Source organism: Chionomys nivalis, chromosome 2, assembly GCF_950005125.1.
Source record: "Chionomys nivalis chromosome 2, mChiNiv1.1, whole genome shotgun sequence".
Taxonomy (NCBI): domain Eukaryota; kingdom Metazoa; phylum Chordata; class Mammalia; order Rodentia; family Cricetidae; genus Chionomys; species Chionomys nivalis.
In genome coordinates this window covers 6,894,466-6,918,993 of record NC_080087.1, presented here as the reverse complement: position 1 = coordinate 6,918,993, position 24,528 = coordinate 6,894,466, and the positions used below count along the sequence as shown (strand labels likewise).

Genomic DNA, 24,528 nt, shown 5'->3' with positions numbered 1-24,528 from the left:
TTTCAGTTTATTTGGGCTAAACGCCCTTCGAACAATTGGATGAAACCACACTGAACATCTTGCTCTGCAAACCATGCTCCTGGGCTCTGCATCTTCATTCACTGGCCCTGGCCTGGCCTGGCCTGAAACTGGAGGATGCTGGCCTAGGCGTGGAACTCCTGTCTCGTAACAGGCAACCAGGAACATGGGGTTGTGCTTATCACCCCCCAGACACCTCAGTTTCCATGGATCCTCCTCTCTTCCATCAGCCCCTCGCTCCTGGACCCTGGTGGGCTGCTACATGGCTGCTGTCTGTCCTCTGCCTTCACTGTTGGAAGGTCTGAGTTGACCTTGTTTGGCTTGCATAAGCCAGGCTCCTCTGTGACTTCTGCCTCACAGAGCTTCTTTACTCTCTGGAATGTCCTTGCTCTTGCAAGGACCCCTCCCCCACCAGCCCCTAAGGACCTGGGGAGCTTGTTGTGCACAGCCTCTTCCAGGAAAGGTTCTCCTTGTGTAGCCTCTGGATAGAAGAGCTCTTTGGATTCTGTTCAAGGCTCTATTGCTGTATTGGTAATATCTAGCAGTGTTCTTGGTGCATCAGTAAATATTTGAATCACTGCTTAAATGACTTGAAATGGAGAAAACATTTAAAACTCCCTAGGCAGGCTTATTGACTGTCCCATTCAAACATAAAGAAGGAATTCTGAACTTGGGAATTATTCGTTGCAAAAAATAAAATAAAAATCTCAGCCAGAGATTAAAGCCATTGAATGAAATTTACAGAAGTACACATATAAGACAATAATAATTCTATTCATTGTTTGCAGATAAAGTTATCTGGGAAAAAAGTTATTCAGATAAGTTGGCTGCCTGTGGTAATGCCAGGAAACCTACTGCAAATCTATTGGCTTTCTAGAAACTCATTTCCATCAGACCGGCTGATGCCAGATGTTTCTGCCACTAGTGTACCCAAAACAAGTCTGGAGTTTCTGCACGTGTGCCAAACAGGAGCCAAAGGCAACGCTGTGGGCTGTGAGGAAAGCACAAGGCAAAAATCACCTGGCTGTTTTAGATGATATAAAGTATCTGCACGTCTTTTAGAAAAGATGATACATACCCAAATACCCCGAGTCTTAATTTAAACCCCTTTGAGCAGAGTAATAACTCCGCATATACTAGCGAGGCTGACTTGGTGAGGTTGGACTAAGTTGAACTTCACGGGGTACTTTTCAGCTTCGTCACACCCTCACAGCCTCCTCCGGGTCCCTTCAGCTCACCCAGGGCCTGCTGGAAGCCTCTTTCATTTTCTGGTTCCTATGATCTAACCTCAAGCCCTTGTTGGGCTTGCAACATTGCAGGGGAATTGTGGGAATCCACACCCCAACCAGAAAAAAAAAGGAAGAAACAGCCGGGCAAAGCCTATATTCATTGATTCAAACTAGGTGTTTCAAACACTGACTTTTACCCACAAATTTAGATTTCAGTTCTTTCAGCATTATGCCTGATTGGCAGTTTGGAAATAAGGAATTTCAAGTAACCAGTTTCAACCCAATCTCCTCCTTCCTGCATTCTCCTACAGGAATGAACAGAGGCATTCCAGGTCAGACCTGTCTGAGTCCCCTTTGTCTCTGCCCACATGACACAGGACTCGAGTCTCCAGTCCTTACCCAGAGGCCTGTGAGGAGCCAGCTTAAAAACCAGTTTGGAAATAAGTGGCACGGGAGAGTGGACTTCCCTGACTACACACACAGCAGTGCAGGGTTCCAGGAATCCCGTCTGTGGCCAGCGTGTGGGGGTGGGGTGGAAGGATGGGGGCTGTGGAGAAAGGAGTTGATCCTTGGCAGGCAATAGGAAAAGGCTCTCTGTAAACATGAATGTATCCTGAGTAGCTGGCACTTCGTTTGAAAAGCATTTCCCTTGTACATACGGCCGAAATGATGGAGACCTGCTATGAACTGTCCTTAGGGTCTCCTCGTGACCATTTAGACCCCAGCTATGGAATGGAGGAGGCAGGATCACTGTGTGCACTGGGCTGGTGCCCCAAACTGTAGTACTGGGAATACCGTATTTGTGTCTCTCGGACACAAATGAATTAATTACTCTGCCAATTATCACTTCCTCTCGAGGCCAGAGATGCACTACTCAGAATTTCCAACCCAAATAAAAGGAAAATTATTTAATTTCTAAAGCACAAAAATAAAGACTTGCATGTGTTTGCACACCACAAAGAATTTCACAAAATATTTAAAATTCTACACACACAAAAAAAAAATTGGGACCAGGTATTTTTCTTCAATGTGTTTTATTAAAAAAATTTTTAGACCACAACACTGCACACTTAATTTTTTAAAATTCTGTGTGTGCCGGTCCGTGTAGAGGAAAGTACACATAAGCGCTGGGACTCCCAGAAGTCAGAGGTGTCCTATCCCCAACTCTAGTCCACCTGTGGTTGGGCAATGCCTGACATGGGTGCCCGGGTTCTCTGCAGGGGCAGTTCTCACTTTTAAACACAGTCTCTCCTCACCCCTCCAACTGATCCAGTTAAAGCTGCCTGACTGCATTCAGTTCCTCTCTTGGGTGAATACAGAGGGCATCCACGCTATTTCTGCATCTGATGCCTAGAACTGAGGCTATGGCACAGCTCCAAGAAAGTGTGTTTCGGCGATAGAGAACTGGCTTAGCAGTTAAGAGTACTGGCTGCTCTTGCAGAGGACCCCAGCTGGGTCCCCAGAACCCACATGGGGGCTCACAACTGACTGTGACTCCAGTTCCAGGGGACCTGATGCTCTTTTCTGGCCTTCACAGGTACCAGGCGCACACATGATACACTCAGACACACACATACATGTACATTAAAAAAGATTACTTTTAAAGAAAAGAATGCATCTTAACACTAGAGACACACTCTCACATCATCAGGAAACATCTAGAAACTCAGGCACATGGCACTCTCAGGCAGTTTGCCTCTGACAGGCAGGAATGGCACCTCAGACAAAGCCCTGGCCAGTGGTGACTGCAGCGATAGAGAAGGGGCTTACACAGGCCTCAGACTCTGGGAGGACACCCAGGAAACAACTTCCCAAAGGGCAACACCTTCCACGGTGCCGCAGCCTCACACTCCACACAGGCAATGTAAAAGAAGCCCTGCCAGACTGCCACTGCCATGGGACCTTGTGGTACCCTGGGAGGAAGGACTGGAGTCAGGAGGCCAGCAGTCCGGGCTGGCCTGGGACAGAGGGTTTTCCCAGTACACGAGACTCACGTGGCTAAGATGGAAAGTCCCAGTTGGTCCACCTCACAGACGCAGATGTGACTAAGGACAGCCACTGAGCAGAGAGAAAGGTCACCAAAGGCCTTCTTCAGAGCAGGGCAGACCCAAGTGGGTTTGTGGACAAGCCTCAGCCAATCCAGGGAAGGCTTTCGAAGCCAGCACCAAGGTTTCTCCCCAGAGATGGACATCTCGACACAACACTCAGATGCCCGTGACTAGCCTGCTACATGGCAGAACTCACACTTGAAGCTGCAACTTGAACCCCAGTGTGACAGTCCAGTTGGTTGGACTGACTTACAAGTCCTACCCGCAGCAGCCAGACTCTAGAGCTAGACCCTGAATGTCAGCGTCCTTGTCTCTCCTCCCCTCCCTCCCCCTCTCTTCTCTCCACTGATTCTGTTTCTCTGGAGAAGCCTACTACAGCACCCCATAAAATCCCCCTTACAATGATACCCCATACACACACACACACACACACACACACACACACACACAAGACACACTGGACAAGAAGGCTCATGTTTGCCAGAGATCTTATAAGGAAGTCTCTTTAGAACGCCACAGATGCCTGGGAACACCGTCAGGTTCCCTTGGTTTACCTGTGACACAGGAATTCCTTAGAGAGAGAGATAGGGAGAGGGTGGACACCAGATAAATGGGATCCTCCTAAAGCAAATGGTACTTATAAAGAATTACTGCTGTATTTTAAGGTTTGGGGGAGAGGGGGTGACTGAATTGCAGAACAGTCAACTGTGCACCCACATTCAGGTCAGGAGAAGTAGCCACTGTGCAGCCTGGAAGAAGCCCCTGTCAGCAGACCCACAACCACACTGCCATTTCAGACACACGCTCCTTCTGACCCCAGGGCAGGGATTTCTAGGTGTTTTGTTCTGAATTAAGACTTCTGAACGGCATTTGATGGGGGGGGGGCCTTCACCCCAGTGCCCTGGCATCCATCTTGAAATGTTGGGTGGAAAGTTTCATTTCAAAACCCCCTCCCCTGGGAGTTGCCTCAGTCCAAACTCCACCTCCAAGGAAGCCCACCAAACGGTGACCCCTCCCCAGGGAAGGTCAAGACCACTCCCACAGGCTATTTAAACTGCCCCCAGAGGATGAGCATGTAGTCTCCCCTTTTCCCTCTCTGGAGGTCATTTTGGTTCTCCTCCCCCACTCCATGTTTTCCTGGGGGCCACGGGGGGGGGGGGTGCTAACACCCATTAAACTTGTGCATCTTCTAATTTGGTCTGATCTGGTTTGATTTGGATTATTGTGTCAGTGAAGAATTTTGTTGGCCAGAAAGTACTTAACATTTGGAGGTCCCACGGTGGGGGGTGGGTGTTTTTCCCACTGGCCCAGGGTTATGTGTTGAAAATGAATGCACTTCTCACCCGGTAAAATCAGCTTCGTCTGGGTGAGTTCCCCTTTCTCAAGTCGGGCTGTCCTGTTGAAGGCATGGCAGTGCCAGGCACCCAAACCCACAAGCGGCTAGATAGGACCTCCAAATGTTAAGTATTTTGGAGGGGAATATCAAATATTTATTGGGGAACAACAAGGTAGAGAGCCGCCATGGTCCTCTGCTCTGTGGGCACTGGGAGCTACCATCTGATCTCTGACCACCACCCAAGATAGCCAGCGAGTCCCTCCTCTCTCTTAAAAGCAATCATGTCTGCAGACAGAAAACCATGCCCTTAAGTCTGCGAGCCCCAGAAACTACTGGCTGAATGAAGTCCCACAGCACCTTCCCAGTAGGAGGCCTCAGGCTTTACGGTCATCCTCCTGCCAGACCAGGGAGTGTCCTACGGCCGAGACATAAACTGAGTGGTGACCACAAGCCACTGCCCTTCACACACCAGAGCCTCTGTAAGCCCTGCCCCTCACACACATGCGAATGGTTGACACTTGGGTTTCCCCTTCACTGTCCCATCTTGAATGCTACCGCGATGAACCGCCCTGGAGTCACGGTCACTAGCCAACTGTCCTCTGACTCAAGCCCTCTGGCTTCTGGTGGGCACAGCACACCTGTTTGTGACCCCCTTCCCAGCTGACGGAGCACTCAGCCCGCATGGACATCCTCCTCACTCCAATCAGGTTTTTGTTTTCCTCTTCATTTTAGATGTTAATTCATACATTCATTTCAAGAGGGACGTCTTTCGTTATACCAGCTTGATTTGGCCTATGTCTCTCCTGCAGTTTTTTCGTTTTTTCTTCCTTTCTTCTAAAGTCTTCCAAAACTTCAAATTCTAGCATCTACTCATTTGGTTCATGATTTCAATCTCTGAATATTGAGGCTGGCCGCACACTTGAAACTTCTGAATTCTAACCTTATATATAGGAACCACTCTTGGAGAAACACCATCTACTCAGTTTTAGAAGTTGATCAAACCACGGACATCTTCTCCGTCCCTGGCACTAGAGCCAACACGGAAGCACAGCACAGAAGGAAACAAAGCAACCAGGATCTAACTGCAGGGCGCTTGCATCCTGGGAGACAAGAAAAGCATGCCACATCCATCACAGGTCCAAAGAGTCATGATGAAAGCCAAGCTCAGCAAGAGGCACAAAATGGCAACCTGAAGAGGAAGGGCCCTGCTTTGGGGCCAGTCTGAGTGCACAGACGGGGCTGAGCCTCCAGTCTGAACCCGAGAAAAGCTGTCTGGGCATCAGGCAGCACCAAGACTGTGAGGAAGAGGGCTTAGCAAGCTCGGAGAGCCAGTAACACCACACCGGGCCCCAGGAGAGAGGGCAGGCCTCTGGGTAGCTGCAGGGATGCCAAGCTGCACCTGACTGCCATGACACCACTTTGGGCACACACACTCCAGGCCACCTCTGGCAATTGTATTGGAAAGCAAGCTGCCCATGAACAAGGGCATGTTGGCCAGCTACACAATGCAGGCCTAAAGTGATGAAGGTAGCAAACCAGATGAAGCTGGAGCCAACGAGACTTCTATGGCAAAGCAAAGAACCTGGGCTGACATTGGAGACTTGGGCCTGAGCACCTGGGAGGACAGAGACAGGTCTTCAGCTGCAAGGAGAAACCAGTTGAAGACAAAAGCTTAGCATTGGTTTTAAATACCCAGATTTAAATAAACATTCATATATATACATATACATACATTTAGAAATGTGTGTGTGTGTGTGTATGACCCTGAATTTAGGAAAAGCTAAAGCTAGTAGGTATATTCAAGAAATCATCAATGAATGAATGCCACGAGATTGACTAAGGAGATTAAAAAAAAAAAAGCGAGGCCTGGCTGACCCTGTTGTCTTTGCTCATTTAGAGAGTGAGATAAGAAAGACAGGGACCCAAGTTACCAGGAGTCCAGCCTAGGCAGGAAGTTAGAGGGAGGAAGGCGGCTGACTGTCAAATAAATACCTCTCACCGAAAGCTGTTATTAGCTGCCACTCACAGGAGTCAGAGATGGTTTAGGTCTCGTGATGGATGGAGCGAACCCTGCATGGGGACGGAACACCTCTCTGGGCGTGCTGCTTCTTCCAGAGACGACAGACATGTGAGAGAGACAGTGGATGAGAGCTGGAGATCCGACCTCCATGTGGACGGCACCGTCCAGCAGGGTGGAGGGGCTGGACTGAATACAGGGGGAGAGAGCAGGAAGCCAAAGAGCTCTCCAGGCTCTGCCCTTGGACTTCCTCAGCCTGGCCGCGCGTGCGCACACACACACACACACACACACATACTAGCAAGCTCCAGGCAGCTGTCAGGCCTTCAGCTGTGGTTTCCCATGTGTCCCAGCTTCCATCTTCTTGGACCGAGCCAGGGTTCTCTGGCTCTCCTCTCTGGGATACAGATGGCCACTGTGTATACTCCAGCCTCTAATGTGTATCCCCTTGGCTCTTACATCAGGATACCTCCAGGAATCTCCCAAATGCCTGGCAGATGTGTGGCTGCCCTCCGTGAGGCTGTTCCTCGTGATCCACTTGAGAATACGCAAATATTTCTGTTCTGCGAACACAACCATCCTCTCTCGCTTCAGTCTTTCACCTCTACCACAGAAAATGAGCAGGTCAGTAACCTTAAATCTAGTGGGAGATTTTAAATAAATAGTTCTAAATACCACCTTACAGAAAACATTCAGAATTAGCCATTTTAAGTATTCAAATAACAGATTTTTCACTAAGCTAATAAAAAAAATCGAAACATGCATTTTTTGAAAGGGGATAATTATTTTTTTCTGGCAGAAATCACTACATTTCATATAAATACCTTGTCTAAAACACTATGGTTAAAATCCTTAAGATTTTAGGAAATGATCTTTTCTAGTATTAGGGGTTAAGAGATAAACTAAAAGAAATATTGTGGGTTCCTGTGTTTCTGGTCACTATTTCTTAGGCCATATTTACTACAGAGGAAGCAACATGTCAAACAGTGATTCAAACTGTCTCTGAAAGCCACTTGAAGACAGAAAAGATGGTGTGTAGCTGACTTCCATCATGTTCAGCACGATTAGAATCTCCAGGTTCCATCAGCTGGCCCTACCATCACCTAAGCGTGGATGGATGCTTTCTATGTAGAAAGAATGATGCTCTCGTGATTTAACATGCACATTGAATAGATAATATATTAGCTTTATATTGAAGATGGCAATGAAAACTAACCTGATGCTTTTAAATGCATAGCATGTCAACGGTGACCTCGTCCCCCCCTTGCACACTGGGGGGTTGAATCTAATACACGCTAGGCAAGCACTGTGTCACTGAGTCACACCAACAGGCCTTCTTAAATTTTTACTTTTAAGACAAAGAGTCACTAAGCTGCCAGGCCAGCCTTGAACTTACAGAACTCCTGCCTGATCCTCTAGGTGACTGTGATTACAGGCTTGTGCCTCCAAGCGTGGCTCTTTGTGTCTACACAGCTTGTTCTCAATCGCATGATCAACTATCATCATGCCATGATAAAATGAATCCAAATGACCTGCCTGGGACTAACTGTCCATGTGCCACTTAGGGACATCACAGACACCACTGCCCACCATCTGAGCATGTGCCAGGAATATCTGCCGTACAGACCGGATGACTCCTCCTGTTCATTCACAAAAAGAGGCCTGTGCATGCCTGGGTATGAGAATGTGGATCACATCCTGGACTTCCCCAGTTTCTCTGTATCTGCCAGAGTAAAACCCTGAGCCAAGAAGGAGCAAACTGAGTCTGAGAAACCTTCACACCTACCACTAAGTCCAGCCCATGATGCTGAGGCCAACACCACCTCCCTATCACCACTCTGAAAGCGATGCCATCTCGTCATGCTCCACACAGAATCTGAAACTCTGCTCAGCTACAAGTCAGCTGAGGATGTGGGAGTGTCTTCTATCTATATGTTTCTTTCATTGGTTAATTAATAAAGAAAACTGCTTGGCCTGACAGGGCAGAATTTAGATAGGCGGAGTAGACTGAACAGAATGCTAGGAAGAAGGGAAGTGAGACAGACTCTATAGCTCTCCTCTCCAAGATGGATGCAGGTTAAGATTCTTCCTGGCAAGCCACCACCTCGTGGTGCTACACAGATGATTAGAAATGGGTTAATCAAGATGTGAGAGTTAGCCAATAAGAGGCTTCAGATAACGGGCCAGGCAGTATTTTAAAAAAATACAGTTTCTGAGTAATTATTTCGGGTATAAAGCTAGCCGGGTGGCGGGACGCAGCCCACAGCTCCTACTACAAGCTGAGACACACCATCAGCAAGAGGAAGGATGATGGTCACCCATGACAAGATGAAGGATGATGGTCACTTATCACAAGATGAAGGATGATGGTCACCCATCACAAGAATCTGAAACAATAATAACGCAGAGGAGGAACATGGACTCATTAGCTTCAGCCATGGCATGCCACCAAGAACCAGCTGCCCTGCTGCTGAAAACTGCTCCCTGGTCATGTTACCTAGTGCCTCTGACAGGAGGTTTTCAATAGAAAAAGCAGCCATCGCTCCTACATGGCAATGAGCTGAGGCTTCAGTAACTGTGCAGACAGACACAGGACACTCAGGGCCCAGAACGGGAGACCATATACGCACCTGGGCCAGTTTTTACATCCACCAAGAAAGGACAAGATGGTATGAATATGCCCCAATTTCTAAGCTATCTAATTTCAAAACAAGATTTAAAGCATTTCCAACCAAAATGTGGTGCTATGGGTAAAACTTACACTGATCTATAAAATTCCTGAGTTACAGATGTTACATTTCACATCCTACAACAGAATTGCCATGCTGTGACTATTCAGAGTGACCCAAGATACAATCCAGATGTAGAGAGGGTCCTTCAGCTAATGGACAGCATACTTCTGTATCCAACACAAAAAGGGCCCTGCAGGTAGCCTAGGGCATGCATGCATCTGCAGCTACTATGGAGAGGGCCCTTTGGTTAAACGAGAATATGTATCACCTATGGATTTCAAAGATTCAAATTCTGTCTCCATTATCAGAATCTCTAATATCAGAATTTCATCTTTTTTTTTTTTACAGAGATAAATGACTTTATACTATTTTGGGATTTTTGATGTACCAGTGGGTACATGGTGTGGGAGGGAGCGATGAGTAAGTCTTGAAGAAAAACTTGACAAGAGTCCCTGAGTTGATGAAGTTGATCTGTGTGTGTGAGGAGACGTGCAATCGTGAGTGTGCCCACAGGCCTGGGAGCAGATCAGAGCAAAGGGACACTCGGGTGCAAGTGCTGAGGACCGCAGGACACAGCTCCCCTGCCATCATCTATGAGTTCAAACAGCCGCACACAAAAAAGTCACTTGAATGACAAACTTTTTGTTTCCTTAATTAGGTACAAATTCACTTATAAACTGTCCAAATAAAGTATGAAGAAATATTAAAAGCTACTTTCAATTAGCCTACTTTGGGTTAAGAGTTTTTTGCATTTTTAATTAAAGCACACTAGAGAGTTTTAATCAGCTAAGGAAAAGCATCGCTTTCAATTACAAACTAACACTAAGCCCATCTCCTCCGAAGTCGTTCTTGCTGCACTACTTTTATTTTGGTTCCCATCACACACCCTTGTCAACGAGTCAGGAGACGTTTCTCACGCACAGAACACTCCGGACTCCTGGGAAGCTTCACCCTTCAAAAGCAGAGAGTCCATGTGTGGCCATTTCAACACTAGTGGGCCGCTGTGTAGCTACCAACTCCACACAGTTCACAGCATAGCTGAGCTACCTCTAAATCCAGAAATCCAAAATCTTCAGGGTTTTAAGCATTTGTATAAGGCTATGCCTGACCTCATGTGATGGGCTGCAGTCAAATGCAGGGGTGTTAAAAAAGATTATGGGAGATGGCTTAGCAGTTAAGAGCACTGGCTGCTCTTCCAGAGGTCCTGAGTTCAATTCCCAGCAACCACACGGTGGCTCACGGCCATCTATAATGAGATCTGATGCCCTGTTCTGTCTGAAGCCCTCTTCTGTCATGCAGGCATACATGCAAATAGTGCACTATATGCATAAATAAATAAATCTTTTAAAAATGTATGACTGTAGTTGTGTGTAAGGTGGAGACGAAATGTTAGTGAATGTCGTATTGAGAGCTGGGACCCATCCCCAGGGTATTGCACTATATATACATAAATAACCCTTTTGAGAATGCTTCTGTTCTGAACTCATGTGGGAACTAGAAGTCACACAGGCTTGTCTCTGCACTAGGAGTGAGATTTGTCTCATCCATGTCAGGTGCCATTCACTTAGCTGAGATGGATTACCACATCCTTGCCATATACATGTGGGAAGCAGGCAGTGTAGACCCATGTTTTGCCTGGAAATTCTCGAAGATGCGTTCACTGGGAATGTCTGCTGATCACACTGAGGAAGGGAAGGTTCTGGAACTTCCAGAGGCATGATGAGTGACTGTCTACAAAACAGACAAAAGGCAAAAGGCCTGGCAGCTCACACAGCCTCTGTGTACGGAAGTTGAGAGGGAAGTGAAAGGTGGCCTAGGTCCCAGCATCCTCTGGCTTGCTCCATTCAATGTCATGCACTATGCCTCAAACAGTGCCTCTCCATGAGGGAAGTACTGCACAGGGCATTCACACAGGACAGTCATGTGGGGCTCAGAAGATGGGGGAAGGGGTTCTCTGTGACAGGACCATCAGTGGCAGAGTGACGTGTGTCAGAGCCCTTGTGGGTCAACAGAGCAGAAGGGTCAGTATACAAGTTGTGGGGAGGGGAACATCAGTACAGATTATAAAACCTTTACCTGCAGGTTGGCTTCCTCACAGTCATGGGCATTACATGGTAGGAAAACCCCATCTTCCCTTGGAAGAAAAACCAAGAGAAGAGGGATCCATCAAAAGAAAATGCATTCAAGCACCAAAAATTTAAAACTCAGCATCTGTATTTGTGGAGGAATCTGGGAGAAGGCATTCAGAAGATGGGGACAGTTGAGATCACTTTTATTTATTTTTATTTTTTTTATTTATATTTTTATTTTTTTCCACAATGATTTGGTGAGTTACAAAACAAAACCAAATCTTAATAAATGGAATTCGAAAATGAACAGGCCCCAAGGGCCCCCTCCTTCAGGGCATCCTATGTATGGGTAAAGCTGGTTCACTGCTGTTGTTCTTGCAGGGAAAATCTCCTGGGTGGGTCTCAATGTTGTGTGGAGTGGATGGTTAGGAGTTCAGATTCTGGGCTTTTGGTGACTCCTCAGGCAACACACTCTGATGGCCATGGTCTCAGCTCTAATTTGTGAATCTAGATGTCCTAGATCCACCATGACAGGTACTCACATATCTGTCCAGGTATGAAGTATCGTGGATTATTACACTGTGTGTCTCCCTAGAAAAGATCTCATGTGGTTGAGAGCGTCTAGGCTTTCTGGTAGGGACCTAAACGGAGCCTCAGGCCTGTAGTTTATTCCCCTTGTTTTGTAATATGAAACTGCAGGTTGCCCTTACATTATACAAGGACTCTGCTTTCCACCGTCTCGGCATCACACAAAGTAAAGAACAGATGAAGGCGTGCTCACCTTGCCTGTTCCAGAGACCACCGAAGAAGACACACACACACACACACACACGCTTGACAAAGAAATGAAGAATGCAGACACAAGACAGGAAGTAAAACAGACAGGCGCAGGGAAAACCAAGCACACACAGGGGGAAGTAATCACTCAGCTGATAAACTACATATTTGACAGTCTATGGGGGAAACTGGCCACATACAAAAAAACCTCGTATCCTTAAAATGCAAGCATAATGTATGTTCTAGAGAAACCCAGCAGCATTCTGAACTTGAGCATGCCCCATTCATCGCCGCCGTGGGCCTTCATACAAACTTTCTGTAGATATGCCCCCCCTTATAATATAACTTCTAAACAGACGCATGATTCCTATTGATGGGTTCAGTGAGCCCATCCAGGTGGGTGTGAGGGCCTCAGCTCTGCCTTAACAACCATCACATCTGAGGGAAAACACCCAGACAGAAGTTCTCCAAGCTGCCAGGAAAACACAGCCACATTTGCCATGGTGCAGAACTGAACAGTTCAGCTAACAGAAGAAACTTCCCACTGTGAAGGGTTGGGGGCTTTGTCGTGCAAGGACATATGAAATTACCTGAGAGACAACCAGGCAAGTAAGACCCTTGAATAACAGGACCTACTGGCCTAGAGCTGTGAATATGAAAGGCTCCCGAAGTTCCTACCCACTGAAGAGTGCAGGCTATTGTAGTCTGTGCGACTGAATGATGCTACCAGTTTGGTCTTGGCATAGACTTGGTTTCAGAGATTGGATCTGTGCACACGGTGCCAAGCCCAAGCCAGGAGCACGTGAGCACAGAGCACAGAGTTCTCAGTCACAGACCACCAAACACTAAATGGACACCTAAGAAGCCAGTAAAACAGTCCAGGTATAATCCTGTATAAGCAATCAACTTCCGTCCTCGGTCCAAAGCAAATATCGTAACAGATTTGGAATCATGCCGTACAAGAAAAGCAAGGAACCCTGGTGAGGAAGCTTGTACCTACTTCTAGCCTACTCCAGGGAGACTGTGGGAAACTAAGCATGTTCCTACTTTCTATCAGTTTGTTGCTATGATAAGCACCATGACTGAAAGAAACTTCTGGAAGAAGGGGGCTTATTCAGTTTATGGGTTAGTGTCCTTCATCAAAGGAACTAGGCAGGAACCTGGAAGCAGGACCTGGTAGCACAGGCCATGGAGGACCCTGGTTTGCTCAGCCTGCTTTCCTAAAAACTTAGAGCTTGGTAGTAGTTCCTAGAAGGGACAGTTTCATTTACATCCAAATACATGAGTGAGAATACGTGAGTGTACAAATTCAAACTCTCAGAGAACGTGGTGAACCCAGCAATATCATTGGCTTTAAGCTACACAGTTCATAGCATTGAGCCTGCTGAGGTGTTCATGGGCAGCCAGCTCATCTCCTAGTACCAACATGAACACTCCAACTCCAGGAGCTTTTCCTAATGCCACCCTCAGACAACACCTTCTGTCAAAGTCAGTGTCATTTCTCTGGCAGGCACGAGGGCTCCAGATCCTGCCACTGGCAGGACCGAGGCAGTGTGAGTCACTAAATCCAAACTTTGCAGAACGGTAGGCAGGCTCTGGATCTGAGGGCCATGTCAGTCAATAGAGTAGACCCTTGTCAATAGAGAAGACCCTTGTCAATAGAGTAGAACTTTGTCAGTAGAGTAGACCCTTGTTCATAGAGTAGATCCTTGTCCATAGAGTAGATCCTTGTCCATAGAGTAGATCCTTGTCCATAGAGTAGACTCTTGTCCATAGAGTAGATCCTTGTCCATAGAGTAGACCCTTGTCAATAGAGTAGAATAGACCTTTGTGAATAGAGTAGACCCTTGTGAATAGAGTAGACCCTTGTCAACAGAGTAGACCCTTGTCAAGAAAGCAGACCCTTGTCAAGAATGCAAACCCTTGTCAAGAAAGTAGACCCTTGTCAATAGAGAAGACCCTTGTCAATAGAGTAGACCCTTGTCAATAGAGAAGACCCTTTTCAATAGAGTAGACCCTTGTCAATAGAGTAGACCCTTGTCAAGAAAGCAGACCCTTGTCAAGAAAGTAGACCCTTTTTTAAAATGTGGTAGACATTATAGAGATCCACTTAAGAAGATTATGAAAAAAGTGAATTGGTAATGTCATTGTTTAACCTAATGAAAAAGAGATCTTTTTAATATGTGTGTTACTAGAAATTAGACCCAGAGCCTTGTATTTGCTAGGCAAGTATGCTGCCACTGTGTGACTCCCTCCCCATATCTGAATAAAAGGTGCTATCAACTGTCAAAGGCTGCACACAGTGGGAACTGTTCTATGATCTCCTGCACCCTGTTTCCTTTACCAGTTTCAAATTCACAAATCTATGTACAGGCAAATAGAAAGATGTTTCTATTGGTATGGTAAATAAACATCTCCCATTTACATAGAGCACAAGATGCACACAGTATGACCACATGGGTGAAAGTGATGCTCAGACAGGGAACTCTATATGCTTGTCTCTACAAGCAAACAACATCATTCGCTAACTGTTTCAAATAAGCAAACACTACCCCACACACACATGGGCGTGCACACACACACACACACAAGTCTAACAATTCTGAGGAGAAAAAAAAAGTGGGAAACCGTAACTTTTCCAAACTTTCAAATGGTGGAGGATTTTGAGGGCTGAGTTATTGCTTGTTGTAAAGGAGGATTCCAATCTTATGATTGACAGTCCCCCAGGAAACCCTGTGCTGCAAGAACATGCCAAAGCCCTGAGAGGCCTGGAAGAGCGGCAGTCTGCCCCCTTGGTTTCCTGCCACAAATGCAGCATGTGGTGCCAACAATCAGGTGATGACTTCACCATCAGGGCCACTTCTCACAAACACTCACACTACTGGGGCACACTGCTGGGCACTAACTGTGGGTGTAGATGGAGCCTGCTCCAGAGGCTGCTGTCTGTCTGTCTTCTACCTCATGTCTTCCAGCTACAGGATTCCCTCCGGGTTCAAGTCAGACCCCAAACCCTAGTTTCAGCCACTCCTTGCCTCCAAGAGTACACATGCAACACCTGGAATCCCACGTTAGCATCTGTCACATGAGAGACAGAACAGCCCTGGCCTGGGGGGTGGGACACCTGCTAGACCACAGCTGAGACATTAATGATCCTGTCCTAGCTGTGGTTATTTAGTTCCACAATAGACTTATCATTCTGTATCACATCTACCACTTGGTGGATGATCCAGCTGAGTTACATAGATGTGGTGCATGTTTCTTCCTGGGCAGGAAGGCAGCTCTGGCATAAACTGCTGGTGGCCTGGAATGGCACGCCCCACTGGCTTGCTCCATTAATGGCTAAAAACATCCATCAAGGCCGAAGCTAAGAGTGAGTCAAACAACAATCCCTGCATCTTCTGTACCAGCTGCAGCTCAAAGGGACTATCATTCCAGTGTTCCCCATACCTCCCCCCAACACACACCCCAGTTCCTGCCTGAGTTTCTACAGTGTTCTGGCCCTGTAGCTTGAACAGCATTAAGATCAGATGGCTAGGCAGTTACACATTGAAAACAGCTTTCTGGTGGATGGAGGTGCCCGACACACACCAGACTCTGGAAATGCCTACCTTAGGCACAGATGAAGAAAAGCCTAGACTGAACCAGCAGGAGGTTTCTGGAGCATCACATGCTAGCCGGCTAATGGAGTTACAGAACAGAGGCAGCCCAAAGTCTGTGAGAGCCTCGGCCTTGTACCACAGCCCTCCTCATCCAAGCACCAGGAAAGCAGTCCCAGAGCGGAGCCATCAGCCCACACCCTAGTCTCACCATGGGACCAGGCATCCTCCAGATGGGTGCTGGAGCTTCCATAGAGCAGTCACGGGAATTCTCAGCGGCGTGGCATTTACAATGAAGGCACCCAGCCAGAGCAGACAGCAGAATCTGGCTAGAATTCCCCACAGCCAAAAATTAACTTCCAAAAGCATGCCCTGTCTCTACCACTTGTAGCAAGAAAACGCAATTTTGGCAATTATTCACCACAATCCTATTTCCTTGGGGGACTATGTTCTCTTCCCCCATCTTCTCACTTCTTCCATCTAGGCCTTCATGGCTGTCAGTGAAATCTCTCCTAGAAATGGGTCAGAATTTCTTGATGTTGGTGGAAGGGGCCAAGCTAAAACGGCACCTAACCAGAGTCTAAAGCTGTGCCTTGGTGAAGGATCTTCAGCCTACTGCTCAGAGAGAGTTCTAACCCTTCTTTTGCAGAACTGAAGCTCCTCTTTGATGGTCCAGTACGGATCCAAGCTGAAAGCAAATTAATCCCAAATGCCCCTTAACCCTGAGGGAGGAGGAGAGAAGGAGAGGAAGGAGTCGAACAGGACTGGGAGGGAAAGTATTAATTTTCTAACCTGCTCTTGCCATTGTGCCCACTTCCGAGGGAAGAGAAGTAGGCACCCGAGCCCCCATGCTCAGAACATCTTCCCTGAACGGGTCTGTTGAGAGAACACTCAGTCTTCAGAGTCTGACATTGCTAACATTACACAAACGAACACAAAGGAATTAACACTGTTTAAAGCAAATAGCATGAAACCTTAAACCTCACCATTTAAGTGCACACTAGTGGGAACTGATAAAAAGTGAAGTTCGTCATCCCAAGGTTAGGTTGCCCACACAACGCCCACCTGGCATAGTGAGGTGTGCATTGAGTTGCCTACCTAACAATCTAAAATAGGATATTCAAACAACTGTGACACATCAGCTGCTCCAGCGCAGGTGCTGGGCTCTGCCTAAAGCACAGGGTCGCCCGCAAACATTACATAAGGTCAATTGTTAACCCTCCAGTTCTTGGTCCCCCAGATCTGGCAGCAGAGCCCTACAGTGCACCGTATTGGAGCCAAAACTTGTGGTTTACCAAGTCCTTCCACACCCGTTACTCTATCTTTATTCCAACCCAAACTGGAGAGGAGGCAGCAGGGAGAGGTGAAGGGCAGAAGTTGCTGGGTGCCTGGGATCACGCTCCGAGTGGCAGAAGAAACCACATTCAGACTATTGGGTGTCCAGGCTGCCCATCTCAAGCTTGGATCCACGCGTGCTGTTACTTCGGTGTGTAGACTACAGGCATGTCAGTCTGGGGCTTTCCGATACACCACCTTAGTAGAAATAAATGGTCAGAAACTCAGTTAATTTTACCTTTACCAGTGGTCCTTCCCAGGCAGTTCTCAACTGCAGCGCCCAGAAAGCCAGGAGGGAGTTGTGAAAGCCAATCTCCCTCACGCACGTCACTCCTCTCCATTAGAGAACAGAGATGCACACCTAGCTATGGGATTCCTAGATGCAGAAATTTTTGGAAAGCAAGAAAATATCTTCATGCTTTTTGTTCACCAATATTTTTTAAACCCTTTAAGAAAAAAATGACAAGTTTCTGGCCAGGCATGGTGACACGCACCTTTAATCCCAGCACTTGAGAGGCAGAGGCAGGTGGATCTCTGTGAGTTCGAGGCCAGCCTCGTCTACAGAGTGAATTATAAAACAACCAAAGCTACACAGAGAAACTCTGTCTCGAAAGAACCTAAATGAATGAATGAATAAACGAATGAATGAATAAAATTCCACGTTTCTGTTTGCACGCTGCTGTTTTAGGTGGCACACTGAGCCTCTGCACCTCTCTCACCACTAAATCTAAATGAGAACAGATTTAATGATTCCTCGGCCCCTAAATATTTGAACATGCAATTTTTTAAAATTATGTATTATGCATGGGTTTGTGCAGAGTGCAGATTCATATTGAGTCAGAAGCTTTGGACCCTCTGGAGCTGAAGCCACAAATGGTTGTAAAACACCTAGCGACGTCAGTGCTGGGAACCCGGCCATGAGTCTCTGAGAGCAGCACACACGCTTAACCACCGGGCAGTCTCTCTAGACCCCACTGCCTCTCTTCATCCAACACATACGTCTTAAATAAACATACCTGAAGACTAGTCTTAGTCTGTAAATGTAAAAATGTCATGTCTTTAACCAAAACGACTAGCAAATTTTTAAAGGCTTGCTTTATATCCTAAATGGAAAAGAAAACAGTTAATATTCTCACTTCAAGGAAACGTAGCAAAACATCCAGCCAAACTCTTAGCTCAGAAATCTGTAAAAACAGCCCAGCCGTGCTCTTAGATGATGCCCCATGCTTGCTGCTATCAACAGCTGCAGAGTGCTCCACCAAGCTGCAGGGGTGCTCCCTTCCCCCTAGACATCTCCTGGAGTGGCCTGAATCTACAATGGAATCAAGATACTATTGAGTGTGTCAAAGAAAGAGCTGACAAAGCTTGCACTGCTGTTGTAAAGCTTCAAGCACAGACACAGTGAGCGCTTCTCACACGTGTTGTGAAGATTACTCATGGAGGCAGTGTCTACGCCCAGCAGAGGGGAAGACAAGGTGCACGGTGCTGTGCATGGTCTCCGTGTGTTCATTCCTCCACTGTGTCTCCGGGGAAATGTCCTCGCCACTCGTACAGTGCACATTGTGCATGGGACTGCTATCCCTGATGCAGGAGTGATGCATGCCTCGGACCATGGTACCAGGCCAGGCCCTCAGTTCTCTCCTGCAGTCCAGACATGCTATCAGCCTTCCCAGCTCATCCAGGGGAGAGAGACTGGCTCTCCACCACATCTGTGCATAGCAGCAAGGAGTGAGAGACCAGGACTAAGACAGACACGCAGCTATGTATTAAAAGCAACACATTTATCCAGAAAATATGTATTAAATAAACATACCTAACTATTCTTGGTCTGTAAATGTAGACATTTACATCTCTGGTACGCAGACAGACAGGGAGAAGGACCATGGCTGGGCAATAAAGGTGCTGAATTTCTAAAATGGCTGGCTTCTTTTTCAACCTCCTGACCTGACTCACCTGGCTGGCCCCCTACTGATGGACTGGCTCAACAGGTTCAAGGCCTGATCAGGATAGTTAACCTAACAGTTGTGAGCCCAGAACAACTGCTTTCAATATGACCAACCACAAAGTAGGGGGGATTCTTTGGAGATTTAAACCCACCCCATCCCATCCCCACCCCACCCCATTCCACCCACAGCCTCCGGAAGAGACTAGATATTTAGGCTTTCCAAGTCTTACCCCTGCTTCACTGAGGGTCTTTTTCTCTTTTTCTTTGTCTGTTGTGCCCATGTCTCCTCACCCCCAATGAACACCTGCCTTCAGCTTCTGCTTCTGTTTGTTTGAGATCTGCCTGCTGCTATCTGTGACACATCAGCTCGGTCCTTTTCATTCCTTAACTAGCAGAGACGAGCGAACCCAGTCAGGACCCCCAGACTGTGCATCATTTCTGGACTGTATCAGAGGCGCTGCCACTGTGAAAAACTTCAAAAGTCTGAAGACAGATGAATAACAAAAGTTCCAGCTTCTTAACCACGGCAGCAAACAGGACGGGACACCTCGGAGGCCCTCAGAAAGTTAGGTCTGTGTGGAGAAGAGGCTCATGAAGCCAAAAAGGTAAAATATGAGGTTCACAGTACCGCCTCTAAGAAGGGGAGGCAGGTTTCACGCATTTTCAAAGGCTCGTTTCTAGAATGAATTATCAGAAGCAAGTAAACACAAAAGTCTACTTTAGTCCTCCCTGGAAAGCAGGGCCAAGGGCTGGGCTGGCCAACTTCTGGTGTCTGTAAGCGGTGAGGATGGCCAGAGGAGGTGAGAAGGCAGCCTGCTGAGGTTCTAGGGCCCTGAGACCATCTACTTATTAGGCTGCAGGCTGAGGCATGGGCTCCCACCTGGCTCAGGGACCACCCTCTTCCCACAGTCTTAAGATAAAGGAGCTTCCAGCCAGTCTTAGACGGCAGCCTTGGCCGCCACCATCAGCACCTATATTTTGCCTGCTTGATCTGTGGAGACAAGAGCTTGCTGCTCTGGCTCTGGAAGGCAGATTCACTGCCACCTACCTCCCCTAGATGCAAGGCTATCATCCTTGGCCAGGCAGCAACCACCACCCAGAAACTTTCTCTGTCACAACCCCACACCAGACTACACATTCGGCCCCTCCCTCTTCCTTGTCTTCCCTCATGCCCGAGGCTATCCTGGCCTCCCTGTTCACGTGTGTCTAATCCAGACTGCAGGTTTTCCGAGTTCACGGGCACTAACTGCTCTCGACCACGTGGGCACATAGGCGTTCCAAACAGTCACTGCACTGAACTCTACAGAAGCAACAGCCACATAAACATGGAAATGCTGGTCTACAAAGCCTGACAGCTAGGATGCTGGAGGGCGGTGGTCTGCAGGTGCTGTGATGGGCACAGTCCCCAAGGACCACCCAGTGCCAAGACAACCCATTCACTGCTGAGACCTCATCAGGCCTCCGGCTCCCTGAGAGGCTTGACAAGCACATTTCCCAGAACTCCATCCTTCCACCTGCCTGACCTTTGTGCCCAGGCCGGGGGGGGGGGGGCACTCGGACACTCACAGGTGGGAGAATGCAAGCCAGCCCAGGTCGTTTAGCTAATCAGCCCAGACATGCAGGTGAAAGGCTCCTTTGGCGTGTGCGCTCGGCTGCAGCCTGCTTCCGAATGCATCAGTACCTTATCACGCATTTTTCAAGTTGACATATGGAATTTTTATCGCAGGCTTGAATGGTTGGGGATGATGTATGTTCCCACATTGTTTTCACAGCAAATGTGGGGCTGAAGAGCAGTGCCTTCCATTTATGGAGTCTCTGCGCTGCAAGCCTTCTTGGAAAGTCAGTCTCCGACGCTAAGTCAAACAGCTGATTCAGAACTGGAAGCATAATCTCATGGTTTGGATACCTTTTCCAACTTGCATCCCTGTGACAACACCTCACCTCCAGGTTATAATTCTAAGATGGACAAGCAGACAGGGGGAGACAAGGACGGATGGACAGATGCACAGACAGAAAGGTAGAAGACATGAAGATATGAGTCTTGCCATGAGTTGGTTGGCTCGGTGAATCCAGTCCCCCACATTCCCAGAATTCTCTCCTCGTCTTGCTGTCCCTGGTCTCCCTGCTTACCTCTCGGGGTCAGAACCTGCTAACTGCATCACTGCTCAGTGCACCGGAAGTTAGACACTCTAGAGAAAGGAACCATAAGGTAAAATTCTGGGTTGAAAAGACTTCCCTTCCGAGACTAAGAGAGCGTCCGTCGTGAAATGGAATAGAGATGCATGTAATAAGTCATGCAAGATGACTGCCACTACAAGGCGTCACACATGAAATCTAGAAAAGTCACAGTTTTAAGGCAGGCAGTGGGAAGGCGGGTTCCTGGGACCGGATGGAGGCTGCAGGCATAGGGAGAAGGAAGCGGAGGTGCAGTGTTTAAAGTTTCCGTGAAGCAAGAGGAATGCCTTCCTCAGCACAGTGGGTAATGGTGTAGATTTCAAAACAAACAGAAGCAGATTTTGATGTGGAGGTGAGGTGACAGAGACATTTAGCTCAATGTTATCATCCCTGGTGCATATGGACATCAGCAGATGACACCCTACAAACAGACACAGCTGTCACTTACAAATAAAACTTAAAATGAAGGCAGGTCCTCAACATTGCTGTGAGATGGGGGCCAGGACAGGTTCGCTGCAAAGGACAAAGTTTCCACGAAGACAGAAAATTAACCTGTCTGCTTGGTCTTTGTGCCATCTCTGAGACAGTCCATGTCCTGAGATCCCAGGGAACCTGGAGCCACCGGATCTGAGTGACCCTACCTGAGTCTTTCCCTGGGCTCCCAGAGAGGCCAACGTTGCTTTCCCAGGCTCTGCCCCCTCACGCGGTTGCTCTTCCCTGTGGCTACTAAACAATGCCATGCCGTGCCCATGACAGCCGAGGTACATACACCATGCACTCGTTAGTGATCCCCGCTGAACTATGCTGGCATGCCTGAGAAACAAGTGATGTTGCACTTCTAGAATCTTCACTGGGGCAAACAGGAACTATTTAGGATCAAAAGAACAAGGTTGTCACTCAGAATTCTTAACCAGTCAGCCATTCTAAGTATGTCAGCAACCTGTGAATAGGAATGTCAGTTTCTGCAAGAGGATAAAGCTGCGTCCTGTCACCAAGCCAGAATTACACCACATGAAGCATTTAAAGTATCCTTTTGTTATTTTTTCTTTTTGGTTTTGCTTTGCTGTTGCTGTGTTTTGTTTATTATTTGTTATTGCATAGTTTCTCACAGCTTTGCTCTAGAACTCAATATACAGACCAGACTGGCCTTGAACTGGCAACTATCCGGCCTCCACCTCCCAAATGCAAGTATCCTGCTAAGGCAAATTCCACCCAGGTCCTATGATTCAAGAACAGGTACATTTTTATATACCTGCCTCTAATTTGTGTCTGAAAAGTGATATTGGACATAATTATTAGATCCTTGGCCTCCAAGAGAAGCTAACCTGGATGGGAATGGAGTGCTGCGCCTACCAGGGCAAAGGGTCAAGAGGTTGTTGAGTCTGCATCTGGGAAGACGATGGTGTGGTAGTAACAGGGTCTGCACAGGGAGCAATGGCTTCCTGAAGTCCCGAGGGAGAGGGTTGCCTTCCTCAAAACTAAGCAGAAACTCTGGTGCTCGCCACCCCATCTTCTCAGTCCACTTGAGTCTGGCTCAGCAGCGGTGGCCTGTCTCTATCACTACAGACTCACCTGAAGTCGTCTGCACCGTGCCTTGGGTACACCCCTGGCCTCTGCTTTCTGCCCGGTATTCCCAGCTAGGCCAGGTAGTCAGGAGCTGGGGGCCTCCAGAAAGAGTATTTGGGGGGCAAAGTTAGTTGCTGTCTCCCTTGAGCACATGGATAGGGCTCCTGGAACCTACGTCTCCCACACAGAGAACACCAGCAGCCGCTCTGGCCAGCCTGATGTTGCCTTTGCCCTCCCTCTATGCAGCCCATGCATCACCTCCCTACTGAGAAGGCCTGGCCTTAATCACAGCTCTGACTTGGAGGAATTTTCCTCAGTGAAATCGGGGTAATTCAGACACCACCAGAACTAGAACCACACCAGCGGTTGGTTGAGAGTTTCCAAAAGGTTTCCTTACTACAGCTAGTTTCTGATGTCACCAGCCCAGCTAGTTTCTGACGTCACCAGCCCACCTTCAGAGCTTGCCTACAGAGAGCCTCCTGGCTTCTCCCACTGGGGGACAGCAGCAAGTACCCTTACATAAGTAAGAGAGGAAGCAAGAAGAAAGAGAGGTCAAAGCACCCTGCATGCTCCATAGCAGGTCACATCCCAAAATAGGCCCATGTCAGGTCTTCTTGGGAAAATGGGCCAGACTGGCACAGGGCAGGGACAATTCCACACAGCCCAGGATGGGAGAGAAGCTGGAGGCCTGTGACAGTGACACGCTGGCCCCACCCCACATGACATCACTGAAGGACTTGCATGAAGTCAGGGTCTCTTTCAAAAGCCAAAGCCATGCTCTAAGGATTTCTGGGACCGCTCTGCTTCCTCTCCTCTCTTTTTATATGAAAACACTCACACTCGGTATGAAGTCAAAGTGAAATATTTCACATAGAACATTCCTGTGTTCCATGCAGATCTCCAAAGTGGTTCCACTTAAAACCAAGTCTGTTCCGGGTGTGGTGGTGTACCCCTCGATCCCCAGAACTCAGGAAGCAGAGGCAGGAGGATCTCTGTGAGAGTTCGAGATCAGCCTGGGCTACACGATGAGTTCCAGGACAGCCAGAGCTACATTGTGAGTCTCTGTCTTAAACAAAACCCCAACCTGAGAGTCTCTTTGGAAGAAAAGACTCCGAAGAAAGCCGACATTTACTGAACTCCTACGTCACAGATCCAGAAAGGGAAGATCTGAGAAGTTAAGGCCAATCCCCCTCTAACACAGAAGTGTCTTGTAGGGGTGCCTCCTGCAACCCATGCATCCAGGACCCATTGGGCTAGCTGTCCCTGAGAGCACTCCGTCAGCCAGGGAGAGAGCTCAACTCCCAGAAGAGAGGAAGGCAGCTGCACAGGTTACAGAGCCACCTAGAGTCCTGCTCACAACAGAGGGAGAAGGGGGCTCAGGCTGCCATGGTTAGTACCAATACACAACTTATCAAAGCCAATCAGTGGTTTCTTAAGGAGAGTACAGGTCCAAGTCTATAGAACTAAAGGATTCTAAATGATTGCAAAAGACAAAAGTGCAATCCCCAGTCGTCGACAGTCTTAAATTAATGCAGTTTATTGACAGCTCCATTCTGATACATGCAAAGTAGATACAGAATGTTCTTCGGGGAGTTCAAACTGCAGCCTGTTCAAAATTTGCCCCAAGGACCCAATTGCACATCTTCGCTTTTCAAGATATAAAGAAAAAAATGAAGGCCCAAGGA

At 47.7% G+C, this 24,528-nt stretch overlaps 1 protein-coding gene across 10 annotated transcripts in view; it reads right to left on the bottom strand.

Moving 5' to 3' along the window:
* Pde10a (phosphodiesterase 10A) overlaps positions 1 to 24,528 on the bottom strand; it is a 437,195-nt gene that overhangs the window by 156,774 nt on the left and 255,893 nt on the right. The gene's annotated exons all lie outside the window — the stretch shown is intronic.